This window comes from Ovis aries, chromosome 18, assembly GCF_016772045.2.
Source record: "Ovis aries strain OAR_USU_Benz2616 breed Rambouillet chromosome 18, ARS-UI_Ramb_v3.0, whole genome shotgun sequence".
In the NCBI taxonomy this organism is placed as follows: Eukaryota; Metazoa; Chordata; class Mammalia; order Artiodactyla; family Bovidae; genus Ovis; species Ovis aries.
In genome coordinates, this window is record NC_056071.1 from 39703033 (window position 1) to 39718386 (window position 15354).

Below are 15354 nucleotides of genomic sequence, written 5' to 3' on the forward strand. Positions count from 1 at the left end.
CTCTGGTTAATAGCAACTCTGGTTGCTTTTAAAAATACAAAGTTTTCTGAGCCTAAACCAACTTAACAGAATCTCTGGAGGCTGAGGTGCTATGATAATGGGAGTTTCCATTTAATCCTCACACGGTGAGGTGACTAGGCGACTAGGCTGCAGCTCCACCCACCCCTCAAAGTCATCTCTCTGCTGGCCAGTCATCCCTACTGTCCACGCAGAAAATCACGTCCAGGTTTTGGACCAAGAACTTATGAGAAGCCCACACCCTGCTTGCTTCTGTTTTTTACTTCACTTTGTCTTCTTTGTAAAAGGATGTTTTTCTTTAACTAGAAATAACCAAATGCTTAAAAAAAATAAAATAAAACTAGCACTATTCATGTACAAAGAATACTGAAACTAGATAATATAGATATTTTAATAGCTGGTGAGTGTCCCCTATGCTCCTATAATTCATTTACTACCTTAGGTAAGAAAGATTTAACTTATTATTTTTAGATAAGCACAAAGAAACTGAAATTGCTTTAGAAAATAGCAGCAAAATGACAATGAACTTCAAATCTATGAAATTACTTGATATGAACTTAAGACTTTCTAATTCTCTGTAATAACTCTAAAATAAACCAGTTGTCATTAGTCAAATACTTAAAATGTTAAGTGTACAATATTGATTAAGCTCAGTAAGAATTTAGCTGAGTGATTCAATATACGTACATTAAATCTAAATATTATAAATGCAAAAACTTCACAGCCAAAACTGAGATTTTAGAAAAGCTGATAGATTTATAGTGACAGTACAAATAGGTTCAACTCTTTTGGAAAATATAAATAAGTCATAAAAATATCAAAACCACTTTACAAAAGCATGAGTTTTTGAAAATTCGTGCCAGAGAAAGGAAAAGGAGAATATCAGAAGTGTAAGCATTGATTACAGCATTATGAGAGGTGAAAACTGAAAACTTGCAAGTCCATCATTAGAGAAATGACTGTTTGACATTTTCAGACACTATCAGGCTCTCATTAAAAACTGTAATTATAGAAACTACAAGTGCATAAATTTTAACAGGTTCACCTATTGAGAGCATTCCAACAGGTAAAGCAGTGTTTCCTAAAAAGTGTTGTGTAGAATAGTGAAAAACAATGAGGAAATGAGGATTTGTGTTTTATGTGAGGGAATGGAATCCAAATCTTTTGGGGAAACACCATGTTGGCAGTCTTCCTTCCTACAGAGGGTCTCCACATATGTGCTATATGTAATGTACATTATATCCTGCCAGAAGGAGGGGGGGTGGGGTGTGTGTGTGTGTGGCACTTGACGTTTCTCCGCATCTTTTAAGTACTGAACTTTGCCCCTTTTCTATCTTTTTCTTTTCCTCCCCCTGCTGGGAATTCTGAGAACTCAATGTTCTATAGAGCACAATCTTTAAATACTAATCATTAGAGACCACTATAATTCAAAAAATTTTTAATTCCCTTTTAGTTATACTATGATAGGATTTTTATAACAAGTAGAAGAATATGTAACAAAACAATATATTTCTACTTAAAAGTAGCCATTTCTGGTTAACATTTTGGATCAAATTATCTAACATTCAGAATTCTAAATATAAACAATCTTTTCTACTACTCCTGGAAGAAGAGTAAAGAAAAAAAGAATACTTTTAATTAACCAAATGATTTCTCAGTTCACATAAAAATCTGTGTTATTCATAACTTTCGACCAAGTTTCACACCACACCCCTTCTGAGCTAAAAATGGCTTGTTACACCATAAATGTTAACATTTGATTTTTGGAATTCTGAATACAATCCCATAAAATCAATTTAATTAATGTTCCTTAAGTCATATGACAACATGACCCAGGCACACAGCACTAATAACCTGTTTTACAATATAATGAAAATGCATTCAGTGTACCTAGATTCAAAGAATACTTCCTGCAAATGTGGTAGAAATGCTGAGAAACCTGCTTCTTACCACTGCATAATACAAATCAGTTGGAAAGGCAGACTCACTCAACTCGAAGAACTGATTAAGAAGCACATCCTACAAGACAGAGAAGCTAGAATGGAGTAGGAAAGAAACAGGAGTTATACAGAAATGGATAAAGTGAGGTAAGAAAGGGCCAGAAGTAGGTATGCAATTTCCTTTGCCTTCCTCCCATTTCCCTTCAAGTGCTGCAGATTACTACTGAGGAAGAGAAGAATGGCAGAAGCTGGATTCAGCGAAGGAGGCTGCCAGAAGGGGCCTCTGGTGTAGGCTAGCTCTGGCATTCTCCCTCCAGATTACAAAAGAGAGAACCTTAGAGGGTAAAAGGAAGTATGGTGGGAGGGGCGCAGGGGACTGAGCAGCAGAACCAACTCTAACAAGGCAATGATAGGAAGAGACTTAACATTTCTTCAGGATTTCCTTACTAGAACCTTTTAATGCACTGTCTCATTGAATCTCCCTACTACTGTGGTAGTTGAGTCACTAAATCGTGTCTGTCTCTTGCGACTCCATGGACTGTAGCCTGGCAGGCTCCTCTGTCCATGGGGTTCTCCAGACAAGAACACTGGAGTGAGTTGCCATTTCCTTCTCCAGGCGATCTTCCTGACCCAGGGACTGGACCCAGGTATCCTGCACTGCAGGCAATTTCTTTACCAACTGAGTTACCAGGGAAACCCCTCCCTAACACTAAAACTCAGATATTAATCATCCTTATTTTACAGATGAAGATAAAGAATTAAGAAATTTGTCCAAGATTTAAGTGAAGAAAGAAGTGGAAGAAAGAAGGTAACACCTACAGCTGTCTAGTTTCAATGTCCATGCTCCTTCAACTACTTCATATATCCTTTCCATACAGTTTGTAATCACTGACGGTTACTATCATGCCCACTGAAGCATCTAATCTTTATAACTTTGTTTTCTCTTATCAGTTCACTCTCCTCTTAGGTCTCCAGTACTCTGAGGCTTTTTGATGAAATGTGAGGTGTACTAGAGACATCAACTTCCAGACGGCCCTTCCCACAAAGACAGCAAATCCCTAAGTAACTCACACTAACACCATCAGTCTTCCCTGGTGGCTCAGACGGTAAAGAATCTGCCTGCAATGCAGGAGCCTTGGGTTCGATCCCTGGGTTGGGAAGATCTCCTGGAGAAGGGGAGGTCTACCCACTCCAGTATCCTTGCCTGGAGAATTCCATGAGCCTGGTGGACTCCTCCATGGGATCACAGAGTCTGACACAACTGAGCGACCAACAGTGTTAGCTTCGTCCTTGGCTATTCTTGACAATTTTTATCACTCTTCATTCCACAAACCAACTCTCCCACCTCTCCCTGGGAAGAAAGATATCACTCTGAACACTCTGGCACTCTGAAGTGCCAGAAGGCAAGTTTTAAAAGAGAAATTTTACCCTAAAATCTCCCACCACACTCATCTGAAAGTCACTACCTAAGCAATCTCACTACTTGGTATCTAGTAAAGAATTCAGTAACAAGAAGTAAAAAACAAACAAAAAAAGTTTAAAAAAATACACAGGAATTAACTGTTTCAAAGATCATCAACTTTACTGACATAAGTTTCTTGTCTCTTGGGGCCTGCTGACTCTTAGTTTAGCCTAGACATGACTGATAATCCAGCTATCTGGATTCTAGTTGGAGTGGGATAGAGCGCCGTATTAAAAGTGAAGGAGGAGACTAATTGAGAGCATGAAGAAGCTGGAGCAGGAAGCTAACAGTAATGGAAGAGACCAAAATACTATTTAATATAAACACTTTAAAAAGCAGGCAATATGGGGATATTTAGTTCAAGAGCAGAGTGCATAAGATGCCTGTATTCCTCCAGCTCAGCAGAGGACAGGAATCCTTGCTCAATTTTCCAAAATATCACTGTATTTGTGCTCAAGTAATCTGCTACCTAGGACTTCCTACTTTAGTCATTAGACCCCACCTGCTTTAGAATCCCCTCCTTTTCCCCCTTCTAACTGTTCATTTCATGGCTTTTATCCTGGTGAGCGCTCAGAATCACCCTTATTCCCACTATGGTCTGACATCTTGGCTTTTCTTCACGGTCCCCACTTCTAATTTACAAATCTTATGAAGTGCCTCGCCCAGAATTTAGCCACAGTTCTGACCTTCCCGGACCCCTACCTGAGGGTTTTTTATTTTGTTTTGTTTTAGCAGACTCCCTGCCAGATGCCTAACTGGGCTTTTAACTTCACAAGTGTAGCTCCCTGGAACAACTCCATTATTCCCTTGTTTTCCAGCTGCCATCATCACATCCACCCAAGTAATAAGTGAACACACCATCTACTACTTCTAACCCCCAGTTGGTCTGGGGCAGCACTCCACAATCAAACTCACTGACATTTCTGCAGAAAAATATAAACATATTCACATAAAGGTGGGATAAATAATGACTATAAACAGCTTCCTATCAGGTCAGGTCATGTTCTGCTGCCAAATGAGTTAAGAAAAGTGCCTTTTGGACTCTGTAATTAAGCTTAAGGGATTCTGTACCTGTATACACTTCTCTTTTCTTTTTTTGCTTTTCAGATTTCCTCCCAAAATATCTTAAAAAAAATTTTGTGCTTTTCAATGGGTAATTTCAACTTCCTAATAATTTTACTTACATAAAAATGTATGGAATAAATGAGGTAATGTTTTGACTACATATTTAATACACAAAAACATGCATAAATTCAACATACAGAAATCTACAAGTGCAACAGAAGAGAAAATAGATAGATATTGTAATACATCCATAGAGAAGCATAAACTAGGAAAGAAGTACATATATAAAATATTTTAGAGAAGTTAGAACCATGGTTTCAAAATTGGCAAAAGTATATACTCTGCTTTAAATACTTAAATATCACCTCATACAACTTTACCTTCTTTCCTGTCACATAATTAGTTCTAATTTCTTATGCAGCATAAACATAACATTATGCTTTAATATGACTATACTGTGTTTCTTTCTAGAAATACTTAGATATATCTTTGACTTCATGCTCAGCTACACTGTGAATAATTTTCTGTCTAGTCTTTTAATCAGTGTCACTAGATTCATGGTAAAAAAAATGTTTAAGTAAAAATAACTGTTACTTGTGAAAAACAGAAATGATACATTAAAAAGAGCTTACTAAATTAAAAAAAACAGTCCATACCAGATCCAAATTAAAACTAGAAGTTATAAAGTTGTTAGAAACACACAAAAATCCTTCCCTTTCTCTAGCCTTCCAAAAGGCGAGAAATGCTGAAATTAAAACTTACTAGGTAATTATAACTGAAAAGCCATGACCTTTTTCCAACATTACACATCTAGGATCCAGAAGCATTTGTAGGATGCAGGAGTCCACCTGACACAACAAAGAAAGTAAGAAAAATAATAAAAACTGAACTTAACCTACATCCTCTCACAAAAGATACAGTGACTAAGAGTTTGTAGAGCTCTAGTCCAGGGTCAGCAATTCTTTCCTGTAAAAGACCAGAGAGTAAATACTTTAGGCTGTATGCACCACACAGTCTCTATCAGGACTACTCATAAACAACACATAAACAGCTATAAATAGATAAAACAGTGTGGTTATGTTCCAGTACAACTTTATAACAACTGGCAGCAGGCTGGATCTGACCCACAGCCTGTCAATTACTGACCCCTAGTGTAATTCCAATGAATTTAATACTACAACTAGACAAAAGCTTCAATTAAATGCTACAAACAAGTCTCTACTAATTCCTCAGGCCTCAGTTAATTCATTTCTTAAGTGAAATTTAATAACAGTTTCCCAGTTTTGGCACTCTCCTTAAAATGTAGAAATGCTTTTACATGAGAGGACTAAGGTCCCACTAAGGGGCTGTTCAAACTCATTAACTATACTATGGATAGTTAATGAAAGAAGATTCAATGAAGTCTTTTTTAAAAAAAAAAAAAGTCTATGTCTTTAAACTAGTTAATCATTAGGATTTAGAATAAATGAATTTTAGAGTATGAAGAGACCTAACCACCTAAAGACATGGAGAGGTAAGTTCATGAAGATTATAAACTGTCTCAGTCCTCTTTTTGAAATAAAGCTGAAAAAAGGAAGATATGTGCATTGCCTAAAGACAAAAATTCTTAAATTTTTTTTCTTAGAGAATGTACTATTTGCGCAGTAGTCTGGCTATGTATTTTCTGTTACTAAAGTCAGATATAAAGATGAAAAGAAAAGAAAAGTAAGCTAAGATTCATAAACAGTAGTGGAGGCGCTTAAGCTAAAATTCAGGTCTGTTGTCAATTCAGGAGTCTTGTAGCACTAAAGCTCTCTATACAAATAACTACTTTTTCCAACTGTCCCTATTCTTATGTTATAAACCCTGCCTGCTACCCATTTCATTAAAGGGGAAAAAAAAAAATCCATGGTGTTTAAAATGTAAATAACTGTCGGCTTCAATACTGATCTAAAATCATTTTCTCAAAGACATACTTTCTAAAATGTTTGCGAAACAGGACAATTCTTTCCCCATCCGCCTAATGCCCAGCTTCAAGGACACTTCTGCTTTCTTTCCACTTTAATCTCTTCAGAGTATTTTCCCTGACAAAGTTCTAAACCATACTTACGGGTCCCCCCTTTCCCTCCTTTTGACGTCTTTTCTACGCTCTAAGCTCCTCAAGGGCGCTCAGCCTGAACATAAAAGGCGCTGAATATTTGCTGAATAAATGACTGAACGGAAAAAGAATGTATAATTATGACCTTTCATAAAAGAGGTCAAATCATCTGACACACACTATTCGACTTGACAGTTATGAAAATCATCTTGCCAGAGGTGCATTACTGTGACTAGTATCATAAAGCGCTTCTTAAAGTTTCCAAAGAATTTACAATCCCTTGCAATGACGCTGCGCTGACCGAAAGTAGGGTAAGAAATGTTTCCTTGTACTAAGCAAAAGCTAGCCCGGCAAAAGCTAGCCTCGCTTTCTTTGCGAGGAAAGACTATCAAGTATCCAGTCTCTACTGCTTCAGGAAACCCGCCTCCAGGGCTGCTCGCGGGAGCCCGGAGAACCTCGCCCAAAGCCCGGGTTGGGGCCCCGCTCCCAGCCAACCCCCGCCGTTGCGGGCGCCGCTAGGGCGGATCCGGGGAGCGGCGCGCGGGCTAGGCGGGCTCCGACCTTCCGACCTTCTCCGCACGCCCAGGGGCTCCAGCCTGCGCGGCCAGAGTCCACGCCTACCTGTTGTGCTCGGGTGAAACACACTTTCCCAGAGCCCAGGAGGAAGGACCGGCTGCACTGGCCATTCGGCCGTCCCCGCGCCCATCCCCTCCTCGGCGGGCTCCAGCCCCTTCGACCAGGACACCTAATCCTTCGATCCGTTCCGGCTCCCGGGGTCCCAACTTCCTCCACCTCTTGGCTGCCGCGACCACCCTGCGGACCCCCAAGCAGCTCAACTCACGGTGCAGGGCCCCGGTGTGTGTTTCTTCCCCGCCGGCAGGCAGCCCGGACACCGCCCCCTCGCGCCCGGAGCCGCCTTCACTCTTGGGATTCCCGACTGCTCGCCCCCGGCGTCCCCCCCACGACTCAGCGCCCGTCCCAGCCCAGCCACGCTGTCGGCTCCACAGTGCGGCAGGGTAGCACCGGGACCCGCCGGCAGCGGCGACTGCGAGACAGCGGGGCGGGAGGGGCTCGAGCGGGGCGGGGCCGGAAAGCTCGGAGCCTGGAGTGCGGCGGGAGCCAGCGATTGGGAGCGCGCCCCGAACCGCACCGCCGACCAAGGCCCCGCCAGCCGGCGGCCGAGCTATCGAGCGCCCACTCTGGCAGGCGTGAGTGCTCCACCGCCGAAAGAGCGATGAAGGAGACTGCGGCTCAAGTTGAGGCCAGGGCAGCAGTTTTGCAGTCCGGAGAGCTTGGCCACACCCATTTTTGTTTGTTTCTAACGCCAGCCAGAATCCTTGGGGACAGCCTTCGGGCATCTGAACACGACTAGAGCCTGGAGAAATTCAGGCAGGGAGTGTAGGTGGGTGGGTGTAGACATGGAAGGGACCCTAGATAGCTTTGTAGTCCTACAGCCCGAAACTCTGGGGCCTGGCTCAAGGTCACACACCCCAGCCACGGGCAAAATTAGGATTAACAACCTCTTGGCCCCCAAGTCAATTGAGTTTTTCTAGCATACTCAGCATTTTGAATCTAATTTTCCAATTTTTATTTTGAAATAATTGCAAGCTTAGAAAAGTGCTTCTAGTATAGAGAACATTTTTCCTTCCCGAACCATTTGAGATCTAAGTTACTGAGAGGGTGCCACACTGTCCCTAAATGCTTTGAAGTTGCTCAGTTGTGTCCGACTATTTGCGACCACATGGACTGTAGCCTACTACGATCCTCTGTCTATGGGATTTCCCAGGCAAGAGTACTGGAGTGGGTTGCCACTTCCTTCTCCAGAGGATCTTCCCGGCCCAGGGATTGAACTTGGGTCTCCCGCATTGTAGGCAGAAGCTTTACTGTCTGAACCACCAGGGAAGGTTAAATACTTTATATGTCTTCCTAATAAGCACATGCCTGGTTGCTAAGTCGCTTCATTAGTTGCCAACTCTTTGCGACCCTATGGACTGTAGCCCGCCAGGCTCCTCTGTCCATGGGATTCTCCAGGCGAGGAGTGGGTTGCCATTTTCTCCTCCAAGGGATCTTCCCAACCCAGGGATCTAACAAGCATCTCTCTGACATTGGCAGGTGGGCTCTTTATCACTAGGGCCGCCTGGGAGCTTCAGCTTCAGCATCAGTCCTTCCAATGACAATCCTAGACAGCATATTAAAAAGCAGAGACATCATTTTGCTGATAAAGACCCATATAGTCAAAGCTATGGTCTTTCCAGTAGTCATGCAGGGGTGTGAGAGTTGAACCATTAAGAAAGCTGAGTACTGAACTGATGCTTCAAATTGTGGTGCTGCAGAAGAACCTTGAGTGCCTTGGACTGCAAGGAGATCAAACTAGTTAATTCTAAAGGAAAAAACCCTGAACATTCATTGGAAAGACTGATGCTGAAGCTGAAGCTCCAATACTTTGGCCACCTGATGCAAAGAACTGACTGATTGGGAAAGACCCTGATGCTGGGAAAGACCTCAGGCAGGAGGAGAAGTGGGCAACAGAGAATTAGATGAATATTGGCATCACTGACTCAATGGACATGAGTTTGAGCAAGCTCCAGGAGTTGGTGATGGACAGGGAAGCCTGGTGTGCTGCAGTCCACCGGCTCACAAAGAGTCTCAGTGACTCTTAGTCTTATCACTAGTGACTAAACAACAAAAATAAGACTTCCCCAGTAGTTACTTTTTTCCTCTTTGTAATGAATAAGTTACTTTGTGGGGTTAATTCTTTGAAACTATATTTTTTCCACTCATCAAACTTTCAATTAATTTATTTCTATTAGTATAAATTCAGAGTTTCCTATTTGATTAAATGGGTAATAATCTGTTTTTATCATTGTTTACTTTGGTGTTCAAAGTGTCCCAAGGTTGGTCAGTGGGATTTACCCATTCACACTGGCCCCTATGTCTTTGTGTGTTTTAAATCCTTTCACAATGTAAAACAATTTTTAAATATAGAAAATTTGAAAGAGTTTTATATAACATTTATTCCAGCCTCCAGATTCTTCATTAACACTTTACTATTCTGTGCCCTTTGACACACCTCCATCATTTCTGGTGTACTCCCTTACTTCCTGGCACAAGATAAGCCTCATTTTATCCCAGCACTCGCTGCCATTGATCTGGGAGCCTGGGGTTCCTTTTAGTGGAGAAAGGTATTTAGAAACACTAGGCATGCTCACCGGAGAAGCCAACGGCAACCCACTCCAGTACTCTTGCCTGGAAAATCCCATGAGCGGAGGAGCCTGGTAGGCTGCAGTCCATGGGGTCGCTAAGAGTCGGACTCGACTGACTGACTTCACTTTCACTTTTCACTTTCATGCATTGGAGAAGGAAATGACAACCCACTCCAGTGTTCTTGCCTGGAGAATCCCAGGGATGGCAGAGCCTGGTGGGCTGCCGTCTATGGGGTCACACAGAGTTGGACACGACTAAAGTGACTTAGCAGCAGCAGCAGCAGCAGCAGCAGCAGGCATGCTCACTATTACTGGGGTATCACCACTCAGGCTGTCTTAGGGTTTCCGGCTAGGGAATACTTGTACCTTAACACACACATACAGTACATCTGTGTATGTGTACTCACATATACATTTACAGCTGTCATTTCTTTTTTTAACAACATATATTGAAAACTGTATTTCACAGTAATACCTCCAATCTAGCATCACATAGTTTATTCTAGTCATAGTTTATCCTCCCTTCCACATTTGTAACTCTTTTCTAGTACAGAGAACATTCTAGATCCTATTTTTCAGATATTTATTGTTTGAACACCTATCCTATATTTAAGCAATCACCACTGCTGCCATCTCTCCCTTTGGAGGATGCTGCCCTTACCCCCACTAAGGTGTGAAACCCCCAAACTAGCCACCACAAGCCCCTTTTTCTCTTCCCTTACCCCTTCTCCCAAACTCTGTCCTCATCCCAGTCATGGAGCCCTCCCCACTTTATTCAGGCTCCATCCCTCACCAAGTATCCTCCTTTTCCCACTTGATACACACACACACACACAAACACACACATACACACACATTTTAACACATGTCTGTGTGTGGGGGGGTACTGTAAACTATGCTGAGAAAGGTACAAAGATATTCTAGATCCTGAAGGAGAGAGCAAATACTGTGAAGTCCAATTGGGAGGCTCAAAGAAAGATGGCATTTAGGGACTTCTCTGGCACTCCAGTGCTTGGCACTCTATGCTTCCAATGCTTGGGTGTGGGTTCAATCCCTGTTCGAGAAACTAAGATCCGATGTGCTGCACAGATAAAAATAAAATAAGTGAAAATATATCAAGTGCTTGGCACATAGTATGTGTTCATTAAATGGCAGCTATCTATCTTAAAAAAAAAGAAAGATGGCATTTAAAATGGACTTTGGGAATGCATAAGAATGGATGACTAGAATATGCTCTGTTAGATATAGAAATAATCCTAGAAAACAGTTTGAGCACAAATTTATTTATTCTTGAGCCAAAGCAGAGAAAGTGATTCATTTTGACTGAGTATTTGGTATAAGAATAACAACACTAGAATTTTAGAGCTGGATGGGATACATAATAGTATTGTTGAGTCCAACAACTAATTTTACCAAAGATTCAAAGATGGCTCCAAACTTTGAGCCCAAGTGACTAAGAAAATTAAATTGGGAGGAGGAAGTAATAAGTTTAATTATTAATATGCCACATTTGAGGTGACAGTAGAGCATCCAAGGAGTAATGGAGAAAGGACTACAGCATAGGAGAGGGGTCAGAATGACAGCGCTAGATTCAGAACTTTTCTACAAGGAGCGGACAGCTAACACAATGAAAGAGAAAAAGACAATAACAAGGACAGAATTCTGAAAAATGAGTTTAGTTTTAACCAAATGGAAATGTTTCACCTCTCAACTAAATACTATTATACTTTGTTCTATCTCAAGCTGAGATTTTTAAGTCACAATAAAGATGAAGCTTGTATCATATAGCTTTGGAATCTGGTAACATGTTCATAGCCTAATTCTACCACTTAGTAGGCTTAATCTAAGAAAAACTGCTTCACATCTCAGTTTCCTCCCTTTCAAATGAGAGCAACATCTCCCTCTCTAAGGTGTACTGAGGATTCAAAATATAATAGAAATAACTGGCATGTTGCCCACTGTCAAATGATAGGCAGCATTTTGGGGCACTTACCTTACCTCTCTACTCCCAACTTGCTCTAGCTGGTCAACTTATTGGGTGTCCCTGTTGGGCATATGGAAGGCATTCATCAGTTATCTGCTGAAGGAAGGGAGACTTTTATATACTTTCTCTTTACTTTATGAAGTGAAGTTGCTCAGTCATACGTGACTCTTTGCAGCCCCATGGACTGTACCTTACCAGGCTCCTCCATCCATGGAATTTTCCAGGCAAGAGTACTGGATTGGATTGCCCTTTCCTTCTCCAGCGGATCTTCCCAACCCGGGAATGGAACCTGAGTCTCCTACTTGCAGGCAGACGCTTTACCCTCTGAACCACCAGGGAAGCCCCTTTATTCTATCAGTTCAGTTCAGTTCAGTTCAGTTGCTCAGTCATGTCCGACTCTTTGCGACCCCATGAGTCGCAGCACGCCAGGCCTCCCTGTCCATCACCAACTCCCAGAGTTCACTCAGACTCACGTCCACTGAGTCAGTGATGCCATCCAACCATCTCATCCTCGGTCGTCCTCTTCTCCTCCTGCCCCCAATCCCTCCCAGCATCAGAGTCTTTTCCAATGAGTCAACTCTTCGCATGAGGTGGCCAAAGTACTGGAGTTTCAGCTTTAGCATCATTCTTTCCAAAGAGATCCCAGGGCTGATCTCCTTCAGAATGGACTGGTTGGATCTCCCTGCAGTCCAAGGGACTCTCAAGAGTCTTCTCCAATACCACAGTTCAAAAGCATCAATTCTTTGGCGCTCAGCCTTCTTCATAGTCCAACTCTCACATTCATACATGACTACTGGAAAACCATAGCCTTGACTAGACGGACCTTAGTCAGCAAAGTAATGTCTCTGCTTTTGAATAGGCTATTTAGGTTGGTCATAACTTTCCTTCCAAGGAGTAAACGTCTTTTAATTTCATGGCTGCAAGTCACCATCTGCAGTGATTTTGGACCCCCAAAAATAAAGTCTGACACTGTTTCCACTGTTTCCCCATCTATTTCTCACGAAGTGATGGGACCGAATGCCATGATCTTCGTTTTCTGAATGTTGAGTTTCAAGCCAACTTTTTCACTCTCCTCTTTCACTTTCATCAAGAGCCTTTTTAGTTCCTCTTCACTTTCTGCCATAAGGGTGGTGTCATCTGCATATCTGAGGTTATTGATATTTCTCCTGGCAATCTTTATTCCAGCTTGTGTTTTTTCCAGTCCAGCGTTTCTCATGATGTACTCTGCATATAAATTAAATAAGCAGGGTGACAAGATACAGCTTGGACGTACTCCTTTTCCTATTTGGAACCAGTCTGTTGTTCCATGTCCAGTTCTAACTGTTGCTTCCTGACCTGCATACAGATTTCTCAAGAGGCAGGTCAGGTGGTCTGTATTCCCATCTCTCTCAGAATTTTCCAGTTTATTGTGATCCACACAGTCAAAGGCTTTGGCATAGTCAATAAGGCAGAAATAGATGTTTTTCTGGAACTCTTACTTTTTCCATGATCCAGCAGATGTTGGCAATTTGATCTCTGGTTCCTCTGCCTTTTCTAAAACCAGCTTGAAGATCAGGAAGTTCACGGTTCACGTATTGCTGAAGCCTGGCTTGGAGAATTTTGAGCATTACTTTACTAGCATGTGAGATGAGTGCAATTGTGCAGTAGTTTGAGCATTCTTTGGCATTGCCTTTCTTTGGGATTGGAATGAAAACTGCCCTTTTCCAGTCCTGTGGGTACTGCTGAGTTTTCCAAATTTGCTGGCATATTGAGTGTAGCACTTTTGCATCATACTACATTTTCTTGCTTTCTGTAAAGGAACAATTTTCCCCACAATAAAGGAAGCATTCTTAGAAGTAGAATTGTTGGTGATTAATGGTGCATGTAAAAATGAAGAAGTAAACCAGTAGTTACCCATTTCACCAGCTACGTTATCTCTTGCTTTAATTTACTGTTCAAACCCATCTGATCTAACTCTAGGTTCCAACCACTATACATTTGGGAAACTGGAAATGATAGATTCCCTTTAAGATTGCTTCTATCCCTTAGAGTATAAAATGCAATGATAGTAGAACAGTATTACCCAAACAATGGGACTCTTGTGTACCCATGAAGCTCTACAGTCCTGCTATGGATTGTACTCCTCAAGATGTTAACAATTGTTCCTTTAAAAAGGCATTCTTAAATAAATTTGAGAAAACCTATATGTTAACATTTTATAGCTGTTTCTTAGAGAGTCATTAGGCATATTAGTAGGCTGCATTTCAAGCAGTGTTTCCCGCTCTTATTTGGCAATGGAATATAATATGTGCGTGTGTTTTTTTTAAGGAATGCACACTAATATCTTTTAGAACTAGTGTTCCTGGGAGCAGAGTTTCCTCAATATTTATGAAGCTGTCAAGGAGACTGGAGTATACATGTGGCAAGCTCATCTCACAAAACTCATGGGTTGCGCACAGCTTCCACTCTGTCAATTTCAGTGTGATCTGAAGCCTTAAATGACACTGATACCTCCCACTCCAACAAAAGATCTGCTGGCCTTTTGTGATACAGCTTTCTACTTTTTAGTCTATCAAGCATTATTTGTCAATGTACTGCTGAGCTTGCTGTAATCTGTGACTGCTTTTAGCACTAAGTTTCTATTAAGAACTTTTGGCTACAGACAGGATTTTCTTCAGTAGGGAATCTACTACTATAAATATTCAGCCAAGAAGTACTTACAACATAGTATAGACCTTGATCCATGAGGGTAAGTAGGTAATAGCAGACCATCTAATCTGGAAAGTGAAAATGAAAGGGTTAGTCGCTCAGTCATGTCCGACTCTTTGCAACCCCATGGACTGTAGCCCGCCAGACTCCTCTGTCCATGAAATTCTCCAGGCAAGAATACTGGAGTGGGTTGCCATTCCCTTCTCCAGGGAATCTTCCCTACACAGGGATCAAACCCGGGTCTCCAGCATTGCTCACAGATTCTCTGCTGTCTGAGCCACAAGGGATTCAGGGTAACCTGGAAAGAAGCAGTTAAATTCAGAGTTGGTATTTCTGGGCAGGAATATGGAGCAAAGGTAAATCTGCAACTACTTAGCTGTTACATAAGAATCAACTGCAAATTATGTTCATACTTGACTAGGACCCTTAATATCTCTTTCAACTTCTCATTATCTGATCAGATTAAGAAATAGTGTTTTAAATGTGCATAAACTTCATGGTTTTGCCCTAACGTTGCCAGCATATATTTTATAAGCAAGTCAGTTAATATCTTTGGGCCTCAATTTCCTCCTCTGGAACACAAGCATGTTGTACTACAGGATGGCTCTCCAATTTTCAAATTCAAATATTCTATTGTTATTCTTACAAAAATCTCTTCACAGTAAACAGAAATAGAAACCAAACCCCAGGATAGCTAAGTGATTTGTCTATGTTTGAAACAAGATTCCAGAAGTAAGATTTTAAAACCAGGTCTTCTGAATCCTTGTCTGTTATCTTGTCCACTATATTTAATATAGTACCACATATATTAAAAACTGTGTAAGATATGTTAAACACCTTCACAAGTCTTTCTTTTATAGGTATGTAGTCATATATTTATTTTAAAATTTTATTATTAGCATCATCTTGAAAATACA

At 41.3% G+C, this 15354-nt stretch overlaps 1 protein-coding gene across 38 annotated transcripts in view; it reads right to left on the reverse strand.

Moving 5' to 3' along the window:
- HEATR5A (HEAT repeat containing 5A) overlaps positions 1 to 7609 on the reverse strand; it is a 97277-nt gene extending 89668 nt beyond the window's left edge. For 8 of the 38 annotated variants that reach the window (XM_060401783.1, XM_060401776.1, XM_060401762.1 and 5 more), the window contains exons 1-2: positions 7404 to 7609; positions 5385 to 5451 (exon numbers count right to left, since the gene is read on the reverse strand). The gene's annotated coding sequence lies outside the window, so the exon portion shown is untranslated. Of the gene's footprint in view, positions 1 to 5247; positions 5452 to 7183 lie in introns of those variants that run through there. The other 30 variants (XM_060401782.1, XM_060401780.1, XM_012098771.3 and 27 more) reach the window with 9 other exon arrangements.
- Positions 7610 to 15354: the final 7745 nt, after the last annotated feature.